Source organism: Tribolium castaneum, chromosome 1, assembly GCF_031307605.1.
Source record: "Tribolium castaneum strain GA2 chromosome 1, icTriCast1.1, whole genome shotgun sequence".
Classification (NCBI taxonomy): domain Eukaryota; kingdom Metazoa; phylum Arthropoda; class Insecta; order Coleoptera; family Tenebrionidae; genus Tribolium; species Tribolium castaneum.
In genome coordinates, this window is record NC_087394.1 from 29,051,906 (window position 1) to 29,075,692 (window position 23,787).

At 33.2% G+C, this 23,787-nt stretch overlaps 1 protein-coding gene and 1 non-coding gene across 6 annotated transcripts in view; both read left to right on the top strand.

The window, feature by feature from the left end:
- Positions 1-23,787, top strand: part of LOC655107 (uncharacterized protein) — a 118,945-nt gene that overhangs the window by 21,495 nt on the left and 73,663 nt on the right. The gene's annotated exons all lie outside the window — the stretch shown is intronic.
- Mir6012 (microRNA mir-6012) lies at positions 5,648-5,820 on the top strand. The gene has a single exon (NR_129349.1). It is a non-coding gene; the product is annotated as a microRNA mir-6012 (primary transcript).

A 23,787-nucleotide genomic window follows, 5' to 3' on the forward strand; every position in this document is an offset into this window, starting at 1 on the left:
GTTTATTTAGGATACTAAGACTTTTTAAAAAAAGAGAAAATATAATTAGTTTATTAGATAGTTGCAAATAATAATCTAAAAATGTTCACTTTTGGTGGATGCGCCGGGAATATTATTATTATTATTATTATTATTATTATTATTATTATTATTATTATTATTATTATCATTATTATTATTTTTATTATTATTATTATTATTAATCGAACAGCGAGATTTTTTGCTTATGTAATTGTCCACAAATAGTGGTTCTACTCCATAAGTAGTCTCCATAGTAGTCATAAGTATTATTGTTATTTAGTATAAAATTCAGAATTTGACTTTTTGGTCGAGAATTACTTTTTTTCAATTATTATCTTTTTTATCTGTAAGAAAAAAATTACCAAAAAATTTGGGGATACCTTTTGAACGTACACTCAGGCGTGTAAAATGCAATTTTTTTTTATTTAAATAGAAATCGCGATTTTCTTAGGTGCGCAAAAAGTTTGGCGCACTTGGTATATTTGTTATTTTTTCCTCTTAAGGTAACTACTTCTGGTACCATTCTCGTTTTTGTACGTGTTGCAGATCCATTTTGAAGTGTTGAACGTTTATTGACTGGTCCTGTATAGAGGAATGTAGGAAATTTTATTGCTCTATTTTTTGCCGAATGCTAGCCCTTGCCGTCATGTTGGCACCGCTGCCTTGGCTCATAAATCTGTCCGGGATGAATCCTCTAAAGAATTCCGCGGCGTTGCTGAAATATATCGCGATTAAATACTTACAAAATAGATTCTATGCACTTCACTGGCCAATCGATTATCTCTCAAACGTTTTATTGCGCTGCGATAAATTTACAAAGACCTAATTCGCATTACATTTATAATTCCGATATAAATACACTTTTGGGGAGGTTTAAGGCTCGCTGAAGTCGTCGGGATAATCCGCTCGATCCAGACGGATCCAAAATATTTGCTTTGACAGTCAATTACCCGCGCGTTCGATTTTTTCACAAGGACTTGTTGCAACAATTTTCTTGCTGATCGGCACACTAACGGTCAGCAAACTCTCGAGTCCTTTGCTACATTAATAAATTAATAAAAGAGATTTTTACGACATTCTGATGCTAATTTTGTCGCTGGGTGTTAACACCGAAGCTTTGGTATTAAAAATCTGCAACCGTTTTCAAGATTTATCTTTTGGAAAGCGCTCCGAAGCGACAAAAAGTCACTATTGGAGTTTACAATTTATAAAACGGAACGAGAGTTCGGAGCATCTCTAATGTCGGATTTACAAAGATAAAACTCTTTCATCAGTTCAGATTAACTCGACTTTGCAAAACCTCTGACGAATTCTTTTAGTAAATCTCGAGTAATTAGCTTGTCGCTTCGCTCCACTAGTGCTTTGGTTGTGTGAAAAAAGTCGCATTTTTGTCGATCTTCTGCAATAACACTTTGACTAATTTCGGCTCTACTTTGAATCAATTTGTTCGCTCGTAAATTAAATTTGCACACCCCTATTCAACCCTTTCGACAAAAAGTGGTTCCACTCACGCTTTTGATTTATGTTTGCAATTGTGTATCATTTCCGTAAAATAGGCCCGAAATCCTAATTACCATAAAGCCGGTCCCGTATTCTAATATTTTGATTAATCAAATCGTCGTGACAAAATATGTTTGGTTTATGGAGCACGAAACCTTCGGATTAAACTAAGCCTGAAAAATGCGGGCGATGTGTGCGTGTAAAAAATTCTACGTTTGTGTGGCACACTTTTACAGCATCAAACTTAATACTGCAGGAGATAAAGCATAATGAGCAATATTTTTGTGCGAGAATTTGATTAAAAATAATGGTGCTGAAACCTAATACTCTCGGACGAAGATAAATCGAAGAACGTGAGGAAACTTGCTTTACGAAATTTAATAACATGAAACTTGTAAAGCTCGAACTAATAGTTTTAATGTCAAGAAACACTCTTTTTGATTCATGTTTTATAGCGGAGCTTTTTTACTGTGCGAGTAAATAAAACTTCCCTTTGAGCATTTTTGATATTTCCGGAGGCAAATTACCCATCTTCAGTTCACCAGAAGAGCGTTTTAACTCGTCATTAAGTTTGCTTTTAATCAAAAATCTCCAATCGCAATTAATTGCTTTCCTAATTGGAATTCGTTTCACTCTATTCTCCGATTTTTTCTTCACAGCCTTCGAAAAAATATTAACAAAATTCGTGCTTTCAGCAATCGGGCTAGTGCCTGGAGCAATGATTTAAATTAATTTTGCATTACTCAAGCTGTATACACGTGTAGATAAATTTTCGTCGTGGGAATATTATAAATCCATTAATCAATAATGTTCTCGGCTTGTTGGTCTGAATATTGCAAAACGATCTTGACATGAACCAATTTATTAGTGATTACACTTTAGCGGTCCGGCATTGACAAACACCACACTAGTAGGTAGTGTAATTATTAATCGAACATCCTGCCTTTAAGGCACCGTCAGTTGCGCCATAAGCCACTGGAATTAATTTAATTCTCTGTGCGCAACGTTTTTATGATTTTTTCGCGAGGTTGATGATCTCTGCACATAAAAATTTAACGTCAGCGCTCCGTCCTGGTGCAGCGGTGACGTTAATTACTTGTAAATAATAAACAAGCGCTGGGGTGCTCTGGCTGTTTATTTACGACTATAATAGGGTGGTGAGAGTAACGATGTCACTTGGCGGTATAAAGAATGTGAAATCGCAAAAAGTTCACGTTGTGACAATTTTCGTAATTTTTACAAGCGTGTAATTTACACACAACCTCTTGAAAAATCTTTATTTATGGGCGGATTCCATTCATATGTAAAGCGAAAGTACAAACCTCTCCTTTACGGCAACAATTTTCAGGGGGAAAGTCATATTTCAAACCCTTAATTGAATTCATGCGCTCACGCAATTGAAAACCGCAAGAGTGGATTTTCGTATTTATCGTTTTGTAGAGATTGGGAAAAAAATCTTATGAAACCCGTGATGAACGACGTTGACAAACGCATCGCCTATTGTGCTGGGAATGCGGCTAGATGTGTCCATTATCTCCCATATTTGCGATGAAAGAGAAGGCATAAATAAGCTTGCGGGAAGAAAAACCGCCAATACTTTAGGAAACAATAAGTACAGTTCATTAAATAAGCGGCTTTCGTTTATTATTTCTATGATTTTATTTAAGAATGTAAAATACCTCGTGCAACGATTTTAAATTTCAAATATAAATTTTACCCAAAAAGCGTCCTTTGAGGGTTTGCGGAATTTTCAAATTCTGGTTTGAAGTTTGATCTATTGTCTCGTAACAGTTGCCTGGAGCTAAATAAATCTTCCGAATTTAAAATTCCTGTTTTACCTTACGTACAGGAAAATTTCAGCTAGTTGAACGAGAGTTTGAGTAAATGGGTCAATAAGCTATTAATTATTTTGCATTTTTCATATCTTTTTTGGTGAAACAATTACCTTGAATTATTTTAATTATGAAAAACTGCAGGTTGTTATTTTAAATTTTTCATCACAAAGTTCAAAAACTGATGAAGGTATAAAGTTTATTGTGGAGTTGGAACATGAAAATAAATTGTTTCCATTTTGCAAATATATCTATTTCAAAAAGAAATTTTTAATAATCTCATTTCTACGAATGGAAAGTAGAAATTTACAAAATTTATAAATTTATTGTACTACGACAGTGCGCGACAAAATTGTAGAATAGTAAAAAAAAACTGAAAATATTTTGTTTTAGCAAAAATGCTTGAAATATCAACATTTTTTTGAGAAAATTTACAATTCTTTGGCATTAAAATCCAACATTCTTTTTATTTTGAGTATTATTGACGTCATTATATTTTGTTTTTTATAATAGAAAACCTAATTTTTTTTATGTCGTTCAATAGATCGTTTCGTATTGAGAAATTTCAGTTAGAATAAATAGTTATTTATTCACCGAGTTTGAGTGTAAATCGGACGCTTTATGGTCGAGTGATTTTTAAACGTCGAGTGTTAGTGAGAGGTTTATCATGCACGAGGTAAAATAAATTAATCGATTTACCCAAAAACGAAGTAAATACAACATTTTATTTTGCGAGTTAGACTTAACAATGCTTAAAATTGCTTTAAATTTGCTAAAAATAATCTTACGTTTCGTATTGAGAAATGGCAAACAATTGTCAAAACTTTCTTACATAAGAAAAAAATTACGAATTTTAACAGTGTTGGAGAATAAATACTATTCTTAAGGTTCTAACAATGCTAAAATGCTCATTTAAAGTTCATTAATAAACTTAATACCTATGAACCTTACAGGTTCAGTTTTTTAAGTACATTATCCCATTGTTTTTGGTAAGAAAAATCTAATTTTTCTCACAAGAGAGATAAAGTTGTCAGTTCTACTTACAAATGAGTTAATGTGTGAAAAATTGAGGAAAACAATGAAACTGTTTATTTCTATAGCAACACAGGTCACTACAAAAACTAAAACATAAATATATGCTAATGTTACAGGCGGATATTTACTTGAATTTCTTGGATTTTCTTACAATGCACCTGTAAGATAGAATGTCGTATATCAGACGTGATCGAAATGCCATTATGAAGCTCGTGAAAAAAATTGTCACTCCTATATAATGATGCATTTCTATCATTTATAATATAATATACTATTATAAAGTTTATTAAATTAATAATTATACAAAGCGATTGAAAATAAAATAGCTTAAAAGCTATTTGACAAGCAATTATGTTTGTGTAAAAATGATGGACGCGCCGGGAAACTGACGTACAAAACCTCGTAAATTTTGACAGAGTTGAAGAATTAAAATCAAGTTTTTTATAAAATGTGTTTTGCTTACCCGAAAGTCTAAGTTGGTATGACACTTCTGAATAATCCTGTATTTACATCTCTTGAATTATTTGAAGCAATAATGACCTTTTGACCGAAAAATTTATATTTAAAGTTTGGTGAAATTATTTTAAAATCCGGAGCTCGGAGAGTGAAGCCTCGAGCCCGGAAATTCCGGGCAAAAAAGCCTTAGAGGTATCAACTTTAATAGCAGACTAGAATGGTTAAAATAACAATACCCTGTACACTAAAAACATTTTTTTCGCAAAAATTTACGAACTCACTAGAATTTAAAATTTGCGAGTTTTGTCTGAGTTGTGACCATTCGGCATTTTAACTCAGATTTGTATTTACGTATGTTAAAAAAAGTGGTAAAATATTAATGCAATAACTAAATCATGCAAATTGTTTTTGGCAAAAACGAGATTTCAGACCTCTTGTCCACCAAACACTCACGCTTTTCTGGCTTTATAACCCACTGAGGAACAAATCGCCTCCCATAAACCGTAAGACTCCTTGCACATAAACTTCCCAGCGAGTGTAACATGCAAATACGCGTAAAACGCAAGCCAAGCTTAATCCTCCCATCCATCTCCCATCGCCCTATTCGCATGTGTTAACCGGTCCGACTCTTGAGTCAACTCCAAGCCTCCCGTCATAAGTGCAGGTCTAGACTTTTCCCAGCGTTGAGTGGGTCTTTGAAGACTATCATCAACCATAAAATTCAATTTGGCGGAAGCCGAGGCGCGTTCTTCCAGCGAGCTGCTTTTTAATTCGAATTTGTTAAGTCGGTAAGACGCCGAAGTCGATTGTGACTGGGTCACGTAGAGGAAGGAAAGACAATCTGGTGGTGTGCAGGGTGAACAGACTGATCTTGTTTCTGCGGAAATGTTAGTTACAGTCATTTCGGCGATGAGATCAGCCTGTCGAACCCAGCTCGAGTTCGTTCAACACTTTCTTCTCTAGTAATATGCAGCGCTCTTACCTGATTATCCCATGGAAATCGCTCCGAAAACCTACAGCTTCCGCTCTCTCCGAGATAACAATTTACTTTAGGAAATTATTATGTAGATTTCGCTTTCGCCCTGATATAGACATATTTAAATATATTTCCCTGCTGCTTGGAGCTTCCAAAACAATTTAAAAACTTAATTTTTCTCAAAGTTTTTGTTTGTTTAACATTTACAAGCTCACAACCCACAAACCATAAATTCGGAAAAGGGCACGATAACCGATACTTCCTTGTTAGAAAGTATTATTTCCCCCAATAACCCTTGCCACTCTTTTATTTTCTCCTTTGGCTCCACGATACTTCCTTATTTTTTCAACAACCCTCGATTCCATAACTCATAAATTTTTGTTTACAGCTGATTTTTCGGCTTTATCTCTGTTCTATCGCCACGATAGTTCGGCCTTATAAATGAGGGAAACTTTGGACGCAGACGTAATGAGAGCTTTGAAAGGCAATTATACGTAAAGCTTCCCATAAATTTCAACTTTCTAAGCTACATTTAACAGCTCATAGTAAAACATTAACGGCTACATAAAAACTGTCCCTTTCAGTCGCCTCGTTGGCAAAACATTTGTTTGTGTGAGACGTAGTTTGGTTATTTAAATTTTTGGTTTGTTTGGGCAAATTCGATTAACGGAGGATTTTTCCAGTTTGTCCAATCGTTAATTACGAGTGTAAGCGAGTAGAAGGATAATAAGATTATCACGACAAGTGAGCAATTAATTTTGTTACAATAAATGCAGCTACACGAGCTAAATCTCATGTTTGTTACAAACTGGATCACATCCTGCAAATAAGCTTATTTTAATGTGATTTTGTTTACGCTTTATGCATGTAATGTATGATGAGCGAGGGCAGAAAATGCAACGGCTGCAAACACATTTGGAAATTCGTCTCCTAAAAATTACATGTTTATGTTCACTCACACAGACGTGTTTTAATAATAAGGTAAAAAAAGTAAAAGACGACAACATTAAAAATTTTAACAATAAATTCATAAAAACTGTCCTGAATTTTATTTATTTTATTGTATGATAAATAGCAATAATATATGTCACTGTGTGATACCTTAAAATTATTAAAGGTATCAAATTAGATTACAGAAAAAAATTAAATAAATTTAACTTATATACAGGGTGCTCAAAAACTGGCGCACCAACTCAGTGGTACGTTATTGAGAAGCAAGTGCAAATTACAGGAAAAATGTTGAAAAAATTCCTAAAGTCATATTTTAAAAAATCTGGAGCTACAAACTTATTGTATTAACATCTTTAGTTTTCATTATTTTTTAATGTTTTTATGTTTTACAGTAGGTAATCGTTCCCTAACAAAGCGATGAATAATTATTTTTAAATCTTCTATCAGACTTCAGCAGTTTTTTTAATTTAAAAAAATTAAAATTTATCAAAAAAATCACAATGTGTAGATGTGCCAACACTAGGAATTATTTCCTAGGAAACCTTTTAAAAAATAATTTATTTTTAATGTTGATCAAATTCTATTGCGATCACGACTGTTAGACAACGTTGCCACATATCATTTAACTAAAAACCATTATTTATCAATAACTTTAATACAACGATTTTTTTTACTATTTTTACCTTTATATGTAACTAGTTCTCTATCACACACCATTGAGTTGGTGCGCCAGGTTTTGAGCACGCTGTATAACATTTTAGAAGAAAATGCAGAACAATAAAAATACTAAACCGTAGGTCATGTTTATTAAATTATTTTTGTTTTGTATGTTTGATTTAATAATTTTTGTAAAAACCTTTGAACAAGTTGTACAAAATTAAATTGAATCTATTGTACTTGCAAACATATTTCATCTTATACCGTTTTAATAGTTATTATTCTTTACTAAAAAATTATAATAAAAACTGCAATAGTCGTAACAATACCTATTCATTGTCCATTATTTTTTACAATTTCTATGAAAATTTAAAAATTCAATGAGCATCAATAAACCATAACACAAAGCCAATTTTAAACCTGACCTAAAATACAAGTGTAAGAAATTAAAAAATGTATTTTATAGTTATTAAATAATACGGGTGCCAAAATACAAGCTTCAACTTCGAAGGCTGTCGTTATGCAACGAGCGTATGCGAGTTGTAACATTGTGGTAACATTTAAATTTAAAACACGTTGCTACCGGAAACGTGTTTTAAAACAGTGTTTACAATCTAGGATTCAGATATTAAAAAGAAGGCATAAAATGTTACCAACAAAAAAAATTTAGTAAAATAAAATTTGAAAAATGGAGGAACACGTACTCATGTTTTAAAAAATTACGTAATTCTGCAGAACATTGTTCATCCTTAATTAGGAAACGTTTCAATATTTTTTAATTCATTAATCGTCTGAAATTCACAAAGCTAGCGTTTCTGTCCTTTGAACAAAAATATCAGCGCCATGTGCAGGATAATTTTATTCAGTTCAAAGCAAGGTATTTCTTAATTAAAAATAAAGGACAAAACACTGCGAGTATTGATTGCGAAATCCACTTTTTTACGTGTCATATCAAACCCAGCTAAAGCCTAAATCTGCAAAGAAAACATGTATCAAGCTAAAGTCAACACTCGCTTATTTTCTAATGGAGTTGTTTAAAATGAGTAGTGTTTTAAGCAAATGAGCTAATTCAGAGTTGTACGTGTTCTGTTTAATTGGTAAAAAAACACTTTTCTCGTAATTGAAAGTTGATAGATACTCTTTTCGATAGAGATCCAGCAAAACCATTTAAGTCCTCACGTAAATTATTTCTTATTAAGTTTATAACGACTTAACGGCAAAAGGATAATCTCATTAAATAACTGGGGAAATCTTTGGATCTCGTAATTAGTTGTCGAACTTTTAACATTGTTACCACTCTGTAAGTGTTTCTGAATCGATAAAAAGTTAATTAAGAGACTTGACTGAGTTAGACGAGTTTGTATTACTGCCGAGTATTGTAATTATTCCAGTTATTGATGCCTGTCAAGTATGTTATGCCGAAAGCTCAATATCGGTTGTTACCCATTTAACTAGCATTAACCTCGAGGCGGCTAGAGAATAATATTTCACAACCTGCCGAAGGCTATTAGTCTGCGTTTGCGAATCGACCAATTTATTTTAATAACACAAAGCCTGTGTATGCCACAACAACACACAAAAGATAACACAAAGACGCATTCCCAATAAAAAATAAAACCGTAAACGAGGTAAGACGTTTGAAAGTCGAGGGTTGTAAAGCAACTGTGAAAACAGAAGCGTTTGCTTGATTGGTTTAGGAAGGCAAGATTAACGTTCCAATAACACACTACAAACTCATCGACCACTCTTCCGTCGAGTCGAACTTGATTAGGTACAAGCGGATTTGAAAAAAAAAACGACTGATTGATGCGAAGCTGCGACAATTGTTAAATATGCTCGATTTAATCCGATATTAACTTTAATGAGAATTGAATTGATGCAATCAAGACTAAATGGCAGCTATTTCGAACAAAATAAAAGAAGAGCTAAAAACGCGATGTTTTAATGGCTCATAAAGATGAAATTACGGGGTGTTTAGCGTCGAAAAGTAGTGTAAAACAATGTTTATGCGCCCGAATGGGACCGTTTTATTCAGGCAATTGCAACGAGACGAAGAAAAATGTAAATCAAACGAATTATTTTGCCATTAATCTTGTGATTATTTTTAAACTGAATTAAACTTTGTTTATGAAAAATATAATTCGTTTAGCGGCCGTAAATCAATCAATAGGTATTGAACTTTGGTAATTAATCGTGAATAACACCCACGACCCAAGTGACGCTCCAACTGTTTGATCATACAACCATAAATTCAATCATCGCTGAAGCATATGACACATGTCGTCACTTATCCCAACCGTAATATTATCACTTTCAGGCCTTGAGAAGTTTTATTGGATTAGTGTTTTCTAAACCGCCGCGAAAGCTTCCAATTAAATTTCAAGCATCCTATTGACTTTTTTGTAATTTGCGGCAGCAACAAGAACGCAAGTACCGCTTTTAGCGTCGTAAAGAAAGAATATTTTGTGCCGGCTTTTAAATAGGGAATCCAATTCCGTGTTGAGGCACCTTAATAATGGCAAATCCAGCGGCTTTGGCCAAACAATAGGATGTACACACAATGTGTTTAAGTGCTAAAGCTACTTTCCCAAGCTTCTCACCGACAATCACCATGATCAGGCCCAAATTAGGGCCAGCCACTCAAATTAGGGAGCAAAAATTTGCGAAATTTTTTCATTAATTTTTATCTGTATACGTGAGGAAACCTAACTTATTTGTGTTAGTTGGAATTTTCAGACTAAACTGCACTTTAATAATTGCTAGTTTAGCTTGGGCCATATTGCTTAAGAAACATAACGGTTTTCTAACCGTTATATAACCATAGTTATATACGCTAAACATAACCATGGTTAGATAACCGTAAAACTCAGTAAAACTGAGTTATCTTTCGGTTGTATAAGGTTATTTAACCGCAATACACAAATCTAACCATTGGTTATGTTAGGCACATATAACGGTTATCTAACCATGGCTATGTTTAGCGTATATAACTATGGTTATATATAACGGTTAGAAAACCGTAATGTTACTTAAGCAATGTGGCCCAAGCTAAATTCAAGGTTACCAAAATTCAGTTACCTAAGCATGATTATGTCTAGCGTATACACCAATGGTTATGTGACGGTTATATAACTGTTATGTAAGTGATGCAATATAGCGTATTATAGATTCAGTTTATATATCGGTTATCTAAGCATGGTTATGTTACAGTTATATTTAATATTCGCCGGCAATTATAAAATGACAGTTATATTTATTAAATAATTACAAAGCAAAAAAAAAAGTTACTTTTTACCTGCCGGTCCATTAATCCTACAACTTTAAGCTGAGCTTAGAAAATTTGTCCAAAGCTGAGAAAACAATGAAGAAAACAGTGATCAACACGTTTTTGAAAATAGTTATACTTTAGTTCCTAATAACTGTAATTTGTTTACAGTTTGACCAACTCTTGTTCTTTGGAGGAAAAAGTTAACACAAAAACACCGACTACGTTAAAAGCTTTGCCGTAAACTGGCATCTCATCTTTCGTGTTACGACTTCAGCATATTTGGTCTTAATATAAGCAGTTCTATGTTAGTTCTGGTCATCGAACATTTTCTTGCAGAAGTCGTTTCTAAAAATTCTTTTGGAATTTTTCAACAAGGAATCAACAAAACACTGAACAATATTAATTGTGCACTAGTGATGTCGTGCACCCAAATAAGCTGGATAGAAGGAACAATTAATTATTTATCCTAAATATTTAAAATTTTAATTTATATTAAAATTTACTATGAGTTTTTTAAAAGTTATACAAAAAATATAAGAATGGTTATATAAGCGGATAGATCATGAAATCGAAATGTAAGCGATATGTAAAAGAATATAACCGAAATATAACCACGGGTAGATAATGGTTAACAGTTAGCTTATAAAAGCTGGAAGTTATATTGGAAAGTTACATCTCGGTTATATAGGGATAATTTAAGTGGAGTGGAGAAGGGTCAGCGGTCAGGGGTAAATCACAATCATTTTATTACGAATTCATTAACCGGAATTTTTTACACGGAATTAAGTTTTATTCGTTTTTTAATTTTGCTGAGTAAGGTCATTAAGCATAAAAAATCGTTTTATAATAACTTAGATAAAACCTTCATAATTTTTCTGTGACCGCATCAGGACCATTAAACTTTATAGAGATAATTAAATCGTGGAATTCTTTAATTACCACTTCACATTCTCTTTTTCCGCCACTCGCACTTGACGATTTTTATGCGCGATTCTAACGCTGGCAAAGTATTTTTTGCTTTGAAATTATCCCTCGTTTGCTTCAATGGCTTCTAATTACTGAAAGGTAAGGAAGCTTAAAAGAAACCTGCTAAAGACATCACAAGCCACGTTGACTGTTTTTATTCCATTAGTTTTTGCTGTAATTTAATTATAGGGCACTTGCGAACAGATGCAGGGCTTTTTGACCCTCGTTTTGAATAATTACTAAAACAGTTGAGCAAAAATCGGTCAAAATTCAAGACTGAACAATTAAGGCGTTTACTCCCACAAATGTGGGACTACACAATCGGCACAATTTATCTTTTAAGTCTTCAAGATAATTGCTACCTACTGCTTCAGGAAAAGCTACTACTAGAATTAGACGCATCTCTGTAATTAAATTCTTAGTAGATAATTCACTCACAAGAAACACGAGTGGTTTTTTCGGCCTCTCCCTTGACTAATTTATGGACGCTCCTGCACTGTTAACTGAAACGTTAAGAAAGCTAGACAAATTCGCTCTGAAAAATTGAGCGAGCATTAGCAAGTCGTACTCATCGATTAGCTCAGTTTTCCATTTCGGACAATCCTGGACCAATTTCAGCGGTCGAAATGGCCACCGCAATAGATTGTAAATTCGAATATTGTAAATAAGTGATGCGGAAACGTAAAAGGAAAATTGTCTGCGGCACAGCCCGATAATTGGATGGGTCCATAGTTGACCGCATTCCGCTAAATTAGAGGTAAATCGGTTGAGATTAATCGAGTTCAGGAGTAGTGATTAAATTTAGTCGCGATGTAAATCATAATAACGAGCCATTATCAAGCAATTATCTCAGACGGGTACGTTTGTTGGTATGTATGGGTCCCTTCACGATCGCCAGCCACTCGTTTGGCAAATATTGGCTTGAGCTGCGGTTTGACGCCCTGTGGACGGCCATTGTATTGTCACCAGTAAGCCACTTAGTTCCCAATTGGTTCTGCACTCGCCCTGTAATTTACTGGACGGAGAATTAAGGTCTAAGCCGGTTGTAATAACTCTTGCTGCGGTTAAATGTCAAGAAGCTAATCTTCCGACAACGGAAAAATGCCCAAACAATTAAAAAAGGTAACGGTGTCCGGAATAGCTGCCAACAGTGAATTTTTAGAACTTGCTGTCTATTTGATATTTCGTATTTTTCTAAAACCAAGCTGTGTTTTCTTAACTGAAAATGTTTTCATTTCAAAAAGGGCCAGTGTCAATAATTTTTGACATTGAGCAAATCTATTTTCAAGCAAAAACAGTGGATTAGGATGACGAGAAAAAAGTTCAAAACTAACATTATTTACATTTTAGGTTTCATCCCTTAATCGCTTGCCACCTCTACTTTGAAATTTTAAATAAAACTTCTTACTTTTTTAAACATTTTCAGAAAGAGAAAAAATTTGCTCATCTAACTGTCAAAGAAAAAAAAATTTGTCGATTCGTTTTTAAGTTAAGGGTAGTTTAAGGGTAGTTATATTTTTTAAATTTTTAATTGTAGTAGGGCATGATTTGATGTCAATTTAATTTTGATAAACAAATTGTCGATTAGGGAGTTTAAAACCAACATTAGTAACATTTTAACTTTCAATCCTTAGCCGTTAACCATCCTTTAAAATTTGTAATACCACCCCCAACATTTTATGTTGGTTAGATAAGCTTTTTATCCCCTTTTCAAAAATATTTTAAAAAGTTGGAGGTGCTATTTAAAATTTTAAACTAAAGACGGTTAGAGACTAGGGGATGACATCTAAAACGTACTTTATCTTGGCTTCAAATTATCTCATCGCATCTCTAATTGACAAATTTCTTCTTTAATTTTAAATTAAATTGGCATCAAATCAATGGCTACTAAGACTATAAATTTCAAAAAATAAAACCACTTCTAAAAACGAATCGATATTTTTTTTCTTTGACAGTTAGATTCGTTTATTTTTTTCCTTCCCAAAAATGTTTCAAAAAGTAAGAAGTGCCATTTAAAATTTTAATAAACTCTTTCATTATTGCATCTCTAATCCACGATTTTTTCATTAAAATTAAATTAGCTTTAAATCATGACCCACTACGACTAAAATATTCAAAAATATGACCACCCTTGACTAAAAAACGATTCAACAAAAAAAATTTTTTTTGACAGTTGGGTACATAATTTTTTTTTCTTACCAAAAATGTTTGAAAAAGTAGAGCCTACCATGTAAAATTTTAAAGTAGGGATGATTAGCGATTAAGGGATGAAACTTAAAATGTAACTAATGTTGGTTTTGAATTTCCTCCTCGCAATCCTAATCAACCTGTTTTTGCTTGTAAATAGATTTGCTAATTGTCAAAAGTTATAGAGACTGGCTTCTTTTAAAATGACAGTTTTGTATAGCTAGTTTAATTATGTACTACACCTAAAACATTCTTATGATGACAGTTAAATTATTTTTGCTTCTTTGTTTTATTTATAAGGCTACTCTACGTACATACATTGTCTTCTAATTTTTCAGGCATAGAATTACGACGTTTATCGGTCAAAAAATAATTTTATTTTTAAAAAAGAATGTTTCATTGTTTAATTCGTACAATACTGAAATGAAGTCGTTTCAATGATTTAAACAAGATTTGTTTGATTTATAAATTATGTGAACAATAAAATTTCGCATATTTGTGTAACAACATTACATTGTTTTATAAACACCTTTTTTTGACAAGAATCATTTTGAGTGCTTGTATTTTTTTAATCATGGGTTTTCAACGTAATTTTGATTGAATATTTTATTTAAGCAAAGCCTAGCACTAACAGTAAATTGTACGTTATCAGTGTTATAAAAAAACTTTCGCAAATCGCTATTTGTTAATATGAATTGTCAAAAAATGTTTGAAAATATGATTTCTCAAGGAAATAATATCTACAATGATACATAGTTGCAAATTCCAATTATTTTTTGCACAGTTTAGAATTTACTGCCGCGTTATCGCCGCAATTTTAATTTTTAAAAATTCTCCCGGCGCATCCACCAAAATTGTTTGGTATGTTGCATTCAATCTGAGTTCAAGCTACCACCCGGTGAAACGGCAAGAAATTTCGCAGCTATTAAGCAAGTTTCCTGTTCGCTTTAGAATTCGTTGCATTTGCAACTTTTCAGCGTCCGCAGCCCAGCTATGCGCAACTTTTCAAACACAAAACGGCAAATCGCAGTTACATCACAAATAAATTAACAAAGTGCAATTTGGAACAATTCCAAATTCAAGTGCAGCAACTACAAAAATTCGAAGCGTTGAAAGTTATTTTAATTATAACAGGGAAATGTTTTCAACTCATTTCTGCGGCCCACAATGGCGTAAATTTGAAGAGTCGTGCGATTGGCATTTGTGGACTCTATTTCGTGTCAAACGGGCTGCGTAAATTTGCACGATTTTTTAAATCTAGAGTTAGAGATTTATGTTTGGCGGCTGAACTCTGACTCCAAATAGCAAAGTTAAACACCAATTTTACGATTTTTCAAGCGCGGGTTCTTTTATAAATATTTTATGTTTGGCGATAGGTGAAGGCTCCACTCGTGCGCAACTTTGTTTTACGAAATTTGATAGTTTATAGTTTCGGAGCTTTCGGATAAAAGTCGTGCTCTTTTATTTAACTTAAAAATGCATTTTTCGCAATTTACTTGGAAAATGCAAAGGACCTGTTTATGGCACTTTTAGAACTAATAAAACTTTATGCTTGTAACTAACAAATAGTGATTCGGTAAGAATAAGGACAGGGTTCATCTGATTGGGCCATAAAAGACTACTTTTTTCAGTGTCCACTCGACTATAAAATTTTAACGACATCGATTTGTACTTTCCACTTTAACTTTAACATTTTACTAGTTAAACTTATAATCGAAATAATTTTTCTAATAACGGAATTTGACGTCAACCCACATCAACTTTTGTTGTTTTTATTGATATTTTTTGTGTGTATTGCACCAGCAGACTGTTTTTAATGTTGACGGCTACTTGACAAGACGTTCACGATATCGACGTCTACGATAAATCACTTACAACGTTCAACTTTCACGAGAAAATACTTCCCTCCGAAAAAATGTATCCAGAGAATTGCAAATTGTCTTTGACTTTATAGCGTTTAGAGCAAATGTTTGACGTAAGAAGATTACGTAAAAAATAATAAATGGAATATGCTCTTGGTTTCAATAAATATAATTTTAGGGTATGAAATTGAATATTGCGTTTTGAAAAGGGATTAGAATTTTTCTAGGCAATTAGTCGTAATTTAAATCCGCCGAATTCATGTCTTTATCAGTGCCAAACTTGTGGCATTATTCCAAGTAAATCAGATTACTCCTCAAACAGAATAAGCCTTGAAAGTCGTTCCGTATTGACTGTACAAACAAAATAAGACCTCCCAAAGAAAACATAAATTATATCAAAGGTAATTAAGTAAATGAAATTTAAAGCAAAGCTCCGAGGTCCTAATGAATGTATCATGTTCGTGGGTGAAACGGGGCTCTCGCGTGGGCTAAGTGCAGTTGGCTTAGTCCCAAAAGCTTCTGTAGATACGTAATTCCGAAAGGAACGACGTCGTAGTCTCTCAAGACTTTCACATATAACACTAACATAAACACAAGGGTCGAAGACCTGCGTCCAATTGGCCCTACAATCAAATGACAGGAGCAACTTTGTTGACTTAACCATTTAGTCGGGGTAATGGAAATAAAAGGAAGCTGCGCTTACATAATAAACAATAAAGCTGGGATTGGGTAAATACGAGCTAAATGCTTAAACAAATTGAAAAATCTCGCTTGCTGTTTATTAAGGAAGCGATAACGGTATTTTTCGAGACGTAAATTATCGGGATGAATCTTGGAAGAGAATTAACTGAGACAATATTTGCAGACATTTCAACGTGCCGCTGTTGCGGCAAAGATATTTACGCGACGAAAATATTTCCTTTTACAAATCCAAAATAATTAAATTAATCGACTCCCACTCGACATATTCTATCATCTCTCATCTTCTCAAACATCACGCAGCTTGAATTCAAGCAAACTATCAAAGTTTGTCTAATAATTACTTCAAACTTGGCATAATTATCAAAATGAGACAGATGTAAGATTGTACTTGTGACTACTTGGGCACTGAAACTAACACACATGCGGAATTATTTACTAATGAATTAGTCTGAATAAGACAGGGATGTTTGTAGCTTGAGTTAAAGTAGTGACAAACCGTTGAGAGTGTGATTTTTCCATCCAATATTTTGAAACACAGAAAACAATGCAAAACGATCAGATACCAATTTTCTTGGTTATAACTTTGAAAATCCAGAAACACGTTTTTTTTATCTTTAATCGAAAGATCAAATACCATTTTTTATAAATATAGCTTCAAAATAATAACGATTTTTTATGTTTAACCCCTTTTGGGGATGATATTTCTAAAAATAATAAAATACTTGTTTCTTTATTTTTCACTGAATGCCCAAATACCAATTTTTATAGATCAGTTAAAAAAGGACGGATTTTGATATTTAACTCTTTGGGAGTAAAATTTAAAAAAATTATAAAACACGTGTTTCTTTATTTTTTACCGGCAGCCCAAATACCAATTTTCATAAATATAAGTTCAAAAACGACGGATATTTATATTTAATCACTTTAAGGGTAGAAAGTTCAAATGTTCTTAAACACAAGTTTTTCATCTTTAACCGAAGGCTTAAGTATTAATTGCATGATACAAATTAAAAATTGTGGAATTTTATACAAATTCCAACCCCTGTTCAACTTTCTTGGGGTTAGTATTTCCAACTAAAACAGTGTTTCTTTACTTTTTAGTGAAAGCCCAAATACTGACTTTAATTAATGTAAACTCAAAAGTTACGAATTTTTATACAAATTTTATTACGCCATTTAACCCTCTTAGGGGTTGATTTATCGAAAATTGTGAAACACGTTTTTTTTAACTATTAATTTTTAAAAATTTAACTTTAAATTTAACCCCCTTAGAAGATGATTTTCCAAAAATCCTTTCTTAGTACAAGCCTTCGTTATAAAAGCTACCTACTATGAAAATTTCAGGTTTCTGTACTTAACCACTTAGGCTGTGCGTTGATAGGTCAGTCAGTTGGGGCAAGTAATTTTATATACACAGATAATAATCGATACGATAAGTAGCACACCTGAACGGCCCCATTTGTGGTTTTGCCACTTTTTTGCATTAAATTAATTAAAATTAATCCGAATAATATTAATGTATAATAAATTAAAATAATTCATCAAACGCGCTCTATTTGTGCAAATTTAATAGATGAAAATAAATAAACACATTTTGGTGCATATTTCAGTCGCAATTTATTTTGTGTAAAGTTGCGCTAGTTGAACTAATATCCGTGTATGCTAACACCGGTAATAATGTAGCAACATTTTCCGAGCAAAAAGACTTTTAATCTACAGAACAAAACACACTAATGATGTTGCGTCTCTTGAAACTTTTATGAGGCTAATTAGTGGGGATCTGTCTTCAATTGTATTTTACTTTGTGCACAATTGAAACGTTTTTTAAAAACATCAATCGCTCTGTAAACAATTATTCATCGAGTTCAGCAATACAGTTAAGTTTTTCAACGGTCTTCCCATTCGATGTAAACGGTATCCTAACGTGTAATCGATTGCTTGGTTTCTATTTCCCCCAGAATAATTAAGTTGGTGATGCATAAAACATATTGTTCAAAATTAATTAACCTACAAACTTTGAAGTTCAATAATATTGACTCGGCTAATGCTGTTCTCGGGTTATCTTGATGTAAAACCGCTTGTGAGTTTTTCGTCTTCCGTCTAACCCAACTATTAAATCCAAATTAACATCGAACTCTGAAAAGATATTTCCGGCCAAACTAATTCCTGTTATGTAAATTCCTCTTATGCCCCGAGAACAAACATCTGGAAATTGATATGTTTGCCGATAGCTTACGCAGTATTGGGTTCAGGTAAATTTCCCTCTATTCAATTAAAGACGGAGTTGTTTTCTAACTCGTTTTCTCACGAGTTTTTATCTTGTTTGGAAGTTCGGCGAGTCCTCGCTGCGGAGAGAATCTTCTCCAATTAAAAAAACACGGATATAAAAAATACTTTCGTGTTTTTCTTTGTTTTAAGCAAAACCAGCAATTGAATATTTTTGCCAAGGGCGTGTGTAACGTAACAAAACACTTTTATTTAGTTTCATTAAAATAGGTAAATGTCCTTTGAGAACAAAAAAAGAAAACTTTTTTTGTAATCAGCTTGTGTGATTTGAAACAATTAAAATATTTTTTGTTTTCGAATTTTATCAAGTTATTATAACAGCAATTTCTCACAGTTTCGACAGTGCAAGATCCTTGGTTTGTAATTTGGCTGGCTTCCAGCCCCGAAAAATGCTCATTGAGCAGAATAAAGTTTTAAAAGCAGTAATTCCCGATCAGTGACTCTTTTCTGCACCAAATCATGTAAATGCATTCTGGCGATGCATCTGCGCTGCTAAATGGATTAGAAAAGGGATAAGCGATTTGGGAGTTTTCTGTCGTGGAAATAAATAAAAGCTAAGTGCGACACATTCTGACCAAATCTTGTAGAAAACGACTCAAATGTCGCGTGAGATTTAACCACTTTCTTAAAGTTGAATGCGACAACCTTCGATATGTCACTGAGGTCAGCCATCGCCTGACCCACTGTACTGCGAAAAATCAGTCTTTTCCAGCCTTCAGTGGGGATAACGAGCAGTGTCAGTCTATTTAAATTAAATCTCACGATACGTTTTATTAAACCCGACAGCGTCGGAGTCTAAATTCCGCATTTGGTGAGTGATAATTTGATGAGTGTTTCCAATTTCATCCGCTGAAAGAATGCAAATTTTCAATTTTTCATAGCTGGAAAAGCTTCTTTGTGGTCGGGACTGCATTAACGGAATCCTTTGTTGTTTACGTTCTTTAAAGCTATTATAAAAGATCTCGAACTATTTGCCTCAGGACATACGAAACGACCAACTCTCAAACACATCTGTAGCGAATTGCAGCACCAAAGGGCTTAGGTTGAGCCAACTGAACGTCTTCTCCCCTCAAAATCATAATTTTTCAACCGGAAAATATTAAACGTGAACGCCATAAATTACAATTTCGCACAATTTGTTGACATGCGTTAATAGCAAAACTAGTGGTGTAGACAGCAAACTGTTGCACTGAGAGGAATTTGGTTTTATGAGCCGTTATTTGCAAATCGATAATTAATGGCTGTGCATTAACTCAATTATATACTTTGCAGTTTAGCTTAAAATGCATTAAAATTAAATTTGTAATTCACGAATAAACCCATGCAAAAATTCGTAGAGAATATGTGTCGATTTCCGTTTCAGTAATAAAATAAAAGTAGAAGCGATTATGTGTTGGAACCAAAAAGCCAACTCAATTTTATCTGTGACTGGCGATAATTCAGTGGCAATGTGACCCGGCGCCTCCACCATTATGCTATCCGACAAAGTGGCAAGAAAAATACATATACATCGAGATAAGTGTATTGGTTTTGTTTCCATAAAAAATATTAAGTTTCAACACCAACAGAACCAAGATTACACGTATTTGGTTACCTATTTAGACCAGACTACGAAGAACTATGACTTAGGAGACGAAACGAAATACAAAAATTTGCGCTATGACCCGTATTTTCCAAAACGCTGCGAATACGGTTAAAGATACAAAAAAAATGTTCAAAAAAAATTTGTAGAGAATTAAATTTTCTTTAAAAAAGTCAGCGAGGCCATATTTTCATCTTCAACGGTTTAAGCTTTGAAGACGTTCAAAAATGCTCAAGCGACAGATTTTCTTCATTTTGCCGGTGGTCAAGTATGGGAAAGTGAATTTATACCCAAACCGTTAAAGATAGAAATATGGTGTCGCGGACTTTTTTGTAGCAAATTTAATTTTCTACAACGTCGTTTCTTACACTTTTTTGTATCTTTAACCGTATTCGCTGCGTTTTAATAAATAGACGACGCTGTCCAAAAAATTAGCATTACCAATTTGCGTTCTAGCTTATATTTTTGCAAACGCAACGAATACGGTTGAAGATACACAAAAATGAAAAAAACGAGGTTGTAGAGAATTAAATTTTCTACAAAAAAGTCCGCGACACCATATTTCTATCTTCAACGATTTAGGTATAAATTCATTTTCCAATATTTGACCACCGGTAAAATCGCTTGAGCGTCTTTGAATGATTTTAGGGCCTAATTGGTTAAAAATAGGAATATGGTTTTGTGCACTTTTTTAAAGAAAATTTAATTTTCTACAACTTTCTTTCTGGCATTTTTCTTGTTCTGTAACCGTATTCGCAGCATTTTGAAAAATTTGGGGCAGAGTGCAAATTGGTAAAACTTTGAATTTTTATTAAATATAGTTTAAGATATAACTTTTGCACAATTTTTATTTCGTATCATTGAGAATTTAATGCTCTATTTGTCTGTATTTTTTTATTCGTCTTGTGCTAATCCTTACAACTATTTTTATAAATTTATTGCTCTGTAGGACGGGGACGTTTTATTTGTACGTAGTTTCCTCTCCTTAGTTTTAGATATCTGTAGACCAGACTTTAGCTTACTAATTGCCTTTTTCTTTCAGAGCTGGTTATAAGTTTGTGCGATTTATGCAGCAGTATTTTAATTTAAAACCGCAAATGACGAAATAAAAAGCAAAACGTCTTGCTTTCACAAAAATCTCATTACCAAGATAGTTAGATTTTAGACGTAATTTAAAAGTTGAGCTTAAATTCTGCATTTGTCGTAATCTGAGGCCAGACGTTTGGATAATCTTCCGATACCTACTGAACTAGATTACTTAATTAATTTGTGCTCTTTGGCAGGGACATCTTAATTAGTGCGGTCGTACCTGTGATAGCAGTTTGAAACCGCCCTTAAGACTTCAACTGTCACCTTTGATTAGTGCAATTTTCTAAAAATGAACACTCAAGCCAATTCATATGTATGTCACCGGCAAAAAGTGAACTTTGCAATTGAAAAAGTGGCGGAAAAGTTCCGACTTGCTTCTCTAATCTGCTACATTCTTAACGCCAAATATAATAGAGAAAATTTTGTACAGTTCCTCCCAAGTTGTAAAACTTTATTGACATTGTTGTAGTTAAGGTAAGCGAAATCAGCTCACGTAAATTTTAAACGAAGTAAATGTTGGAAAGTTTGGGTAAAAATGTATAGTCGTTTAAATTAATTAAAAAGATTACTCGTACGTCTAGTGGGTTGCGCGTTGGCGTGAATTGAAAAAATATGAGCTTAACAACGTTATCGGACGGTTTTTGTAAGTTTGGAGAAGTTGATGGTGTGGATTACATGTCTGCTTGTTTTCTGCAACTTTGCCCAAGTTTTGCTTACTCCATTAGTGCTTAAAGCGGTTTAGGAATTCATGAGGCAGTAAGTAACGTATATGATTCAAAAATTTACGCCCAACTTGTTTTCATACGTCGGATAAATTCCTAATTTGTTTAGAGAGTTTACCTACAGAGACGTAACGTGAGTTTAAATGTGTCGCATGGTAGGCAATTTTCGCGCAGCGGAGCATAACCAAGTGAGTTGTGATCAAGGGTGATAGCAAATTGACATTAGGAAGCAAAATCACGCCTGTGCTTCCACTATTCCCTCGGCTAAAGCATAAACAGCAGTTAGCCTCTTAATACACTTTAATTTATTGCATTAAAGTACCATAACCCAAGTAAATCACCTAGGCAGATAACAGGACCCACCCAGCCGGCGGCGAAATGTGAAACTACGGCCCACTCACGTTCCCTTTAAATTTACGATATCGTCATGTGATACCGAAGCGTTGAACAAAAATTAAATGCTCCTCGGGGCTGTGAAATATTGTCGCCGAATTAACAAACAAAGCAAAAACCTTTTAAAAATCTACTGCTCGCAATAAATTCCAAATAATATTTCAAGGACTAAACGTTTATTTATTGGTAAGAAATCACTAGCTATCTGTTTTGATCCATTTAATCCGCAAGGTGTGTTTGTAATGGAACTAAATCGATTTACGACATCAGAGATGTTTCCTTCATGTCACTTTTGCCCAGAGTTCTAAATGTCTGGTTTTATTTGTTCAACAAACTGTATCATTCGTGAAACTTTTAACTCCCATTACAACAAAATCAAAAGACAGAAAATAGTTGTAGTACAACGTACAAAATTATTAAAAAGCAGTTTAAATTCTGTGTTTGTTTTTTTTTCACAATAATGAGACAGTCACATTTTCTCTTTAACCAAAATCTAAAAAACAACTAAACAAATTGCTATTACGGAAAGCTTTTCATCATTGTAAGCTGTATTTTTAATTACCTGCTATGTGAAATATTTAATCTCTGGCGGAGCAAAATGAAAATATTAAAATATTCATGTTGCGGAGTTGTTTACATTCTCCCAGATCGTTCTGGAACGACTTTAATCATTCATTTGGTCCTAGAAATGACTCTAAAAAGTATTTAAAACATTGCAAAATCTCTACTGTTGGTTGGATTACATAAATTGCAGCAAAGTAATAACTGATAATATACTTTCTGTAACTAGTTTTTGGTTTAGTTCTAAATTATTGACTTTTTAAGTAAATGTCTGGTGAGGTATATTATTGCTAACTGCACCTGGGGAGTAAAAAAGGCACTCTAACTTTAATAATATACATGTAATTTAATATATTTTTTATATCTATTGAAAGCAAAGTTCATCATAGTCACACAATTTTAAGCGTATATTCTGAAAATAATTTCTAAAGTTTTTGAAAATGTTTGCTCCACTCAAATTAAACCTTTTGGTCAAATAAAACAATTAGAAAGGATTTTGAATATTTGGATTTTTTTTATTTATGAAAGGCTTTAGTTGTACCGTCGTTCCCAGTTAAAAATTCTAATTGATGGCAATTGTAGCAAACAACATTTTTATGAAAAAATTCAGTGAGTTTCAAATTAATTTTGTAAAAAAGTAAAATTTCGAAGATATTTTTATCGTCCTTGATTGTTAAAAAATGCATAAAGTTGCTTTTAATCAGAGCGAAATTGTTAATGCCAGTCACTGAAGAGAGCTTG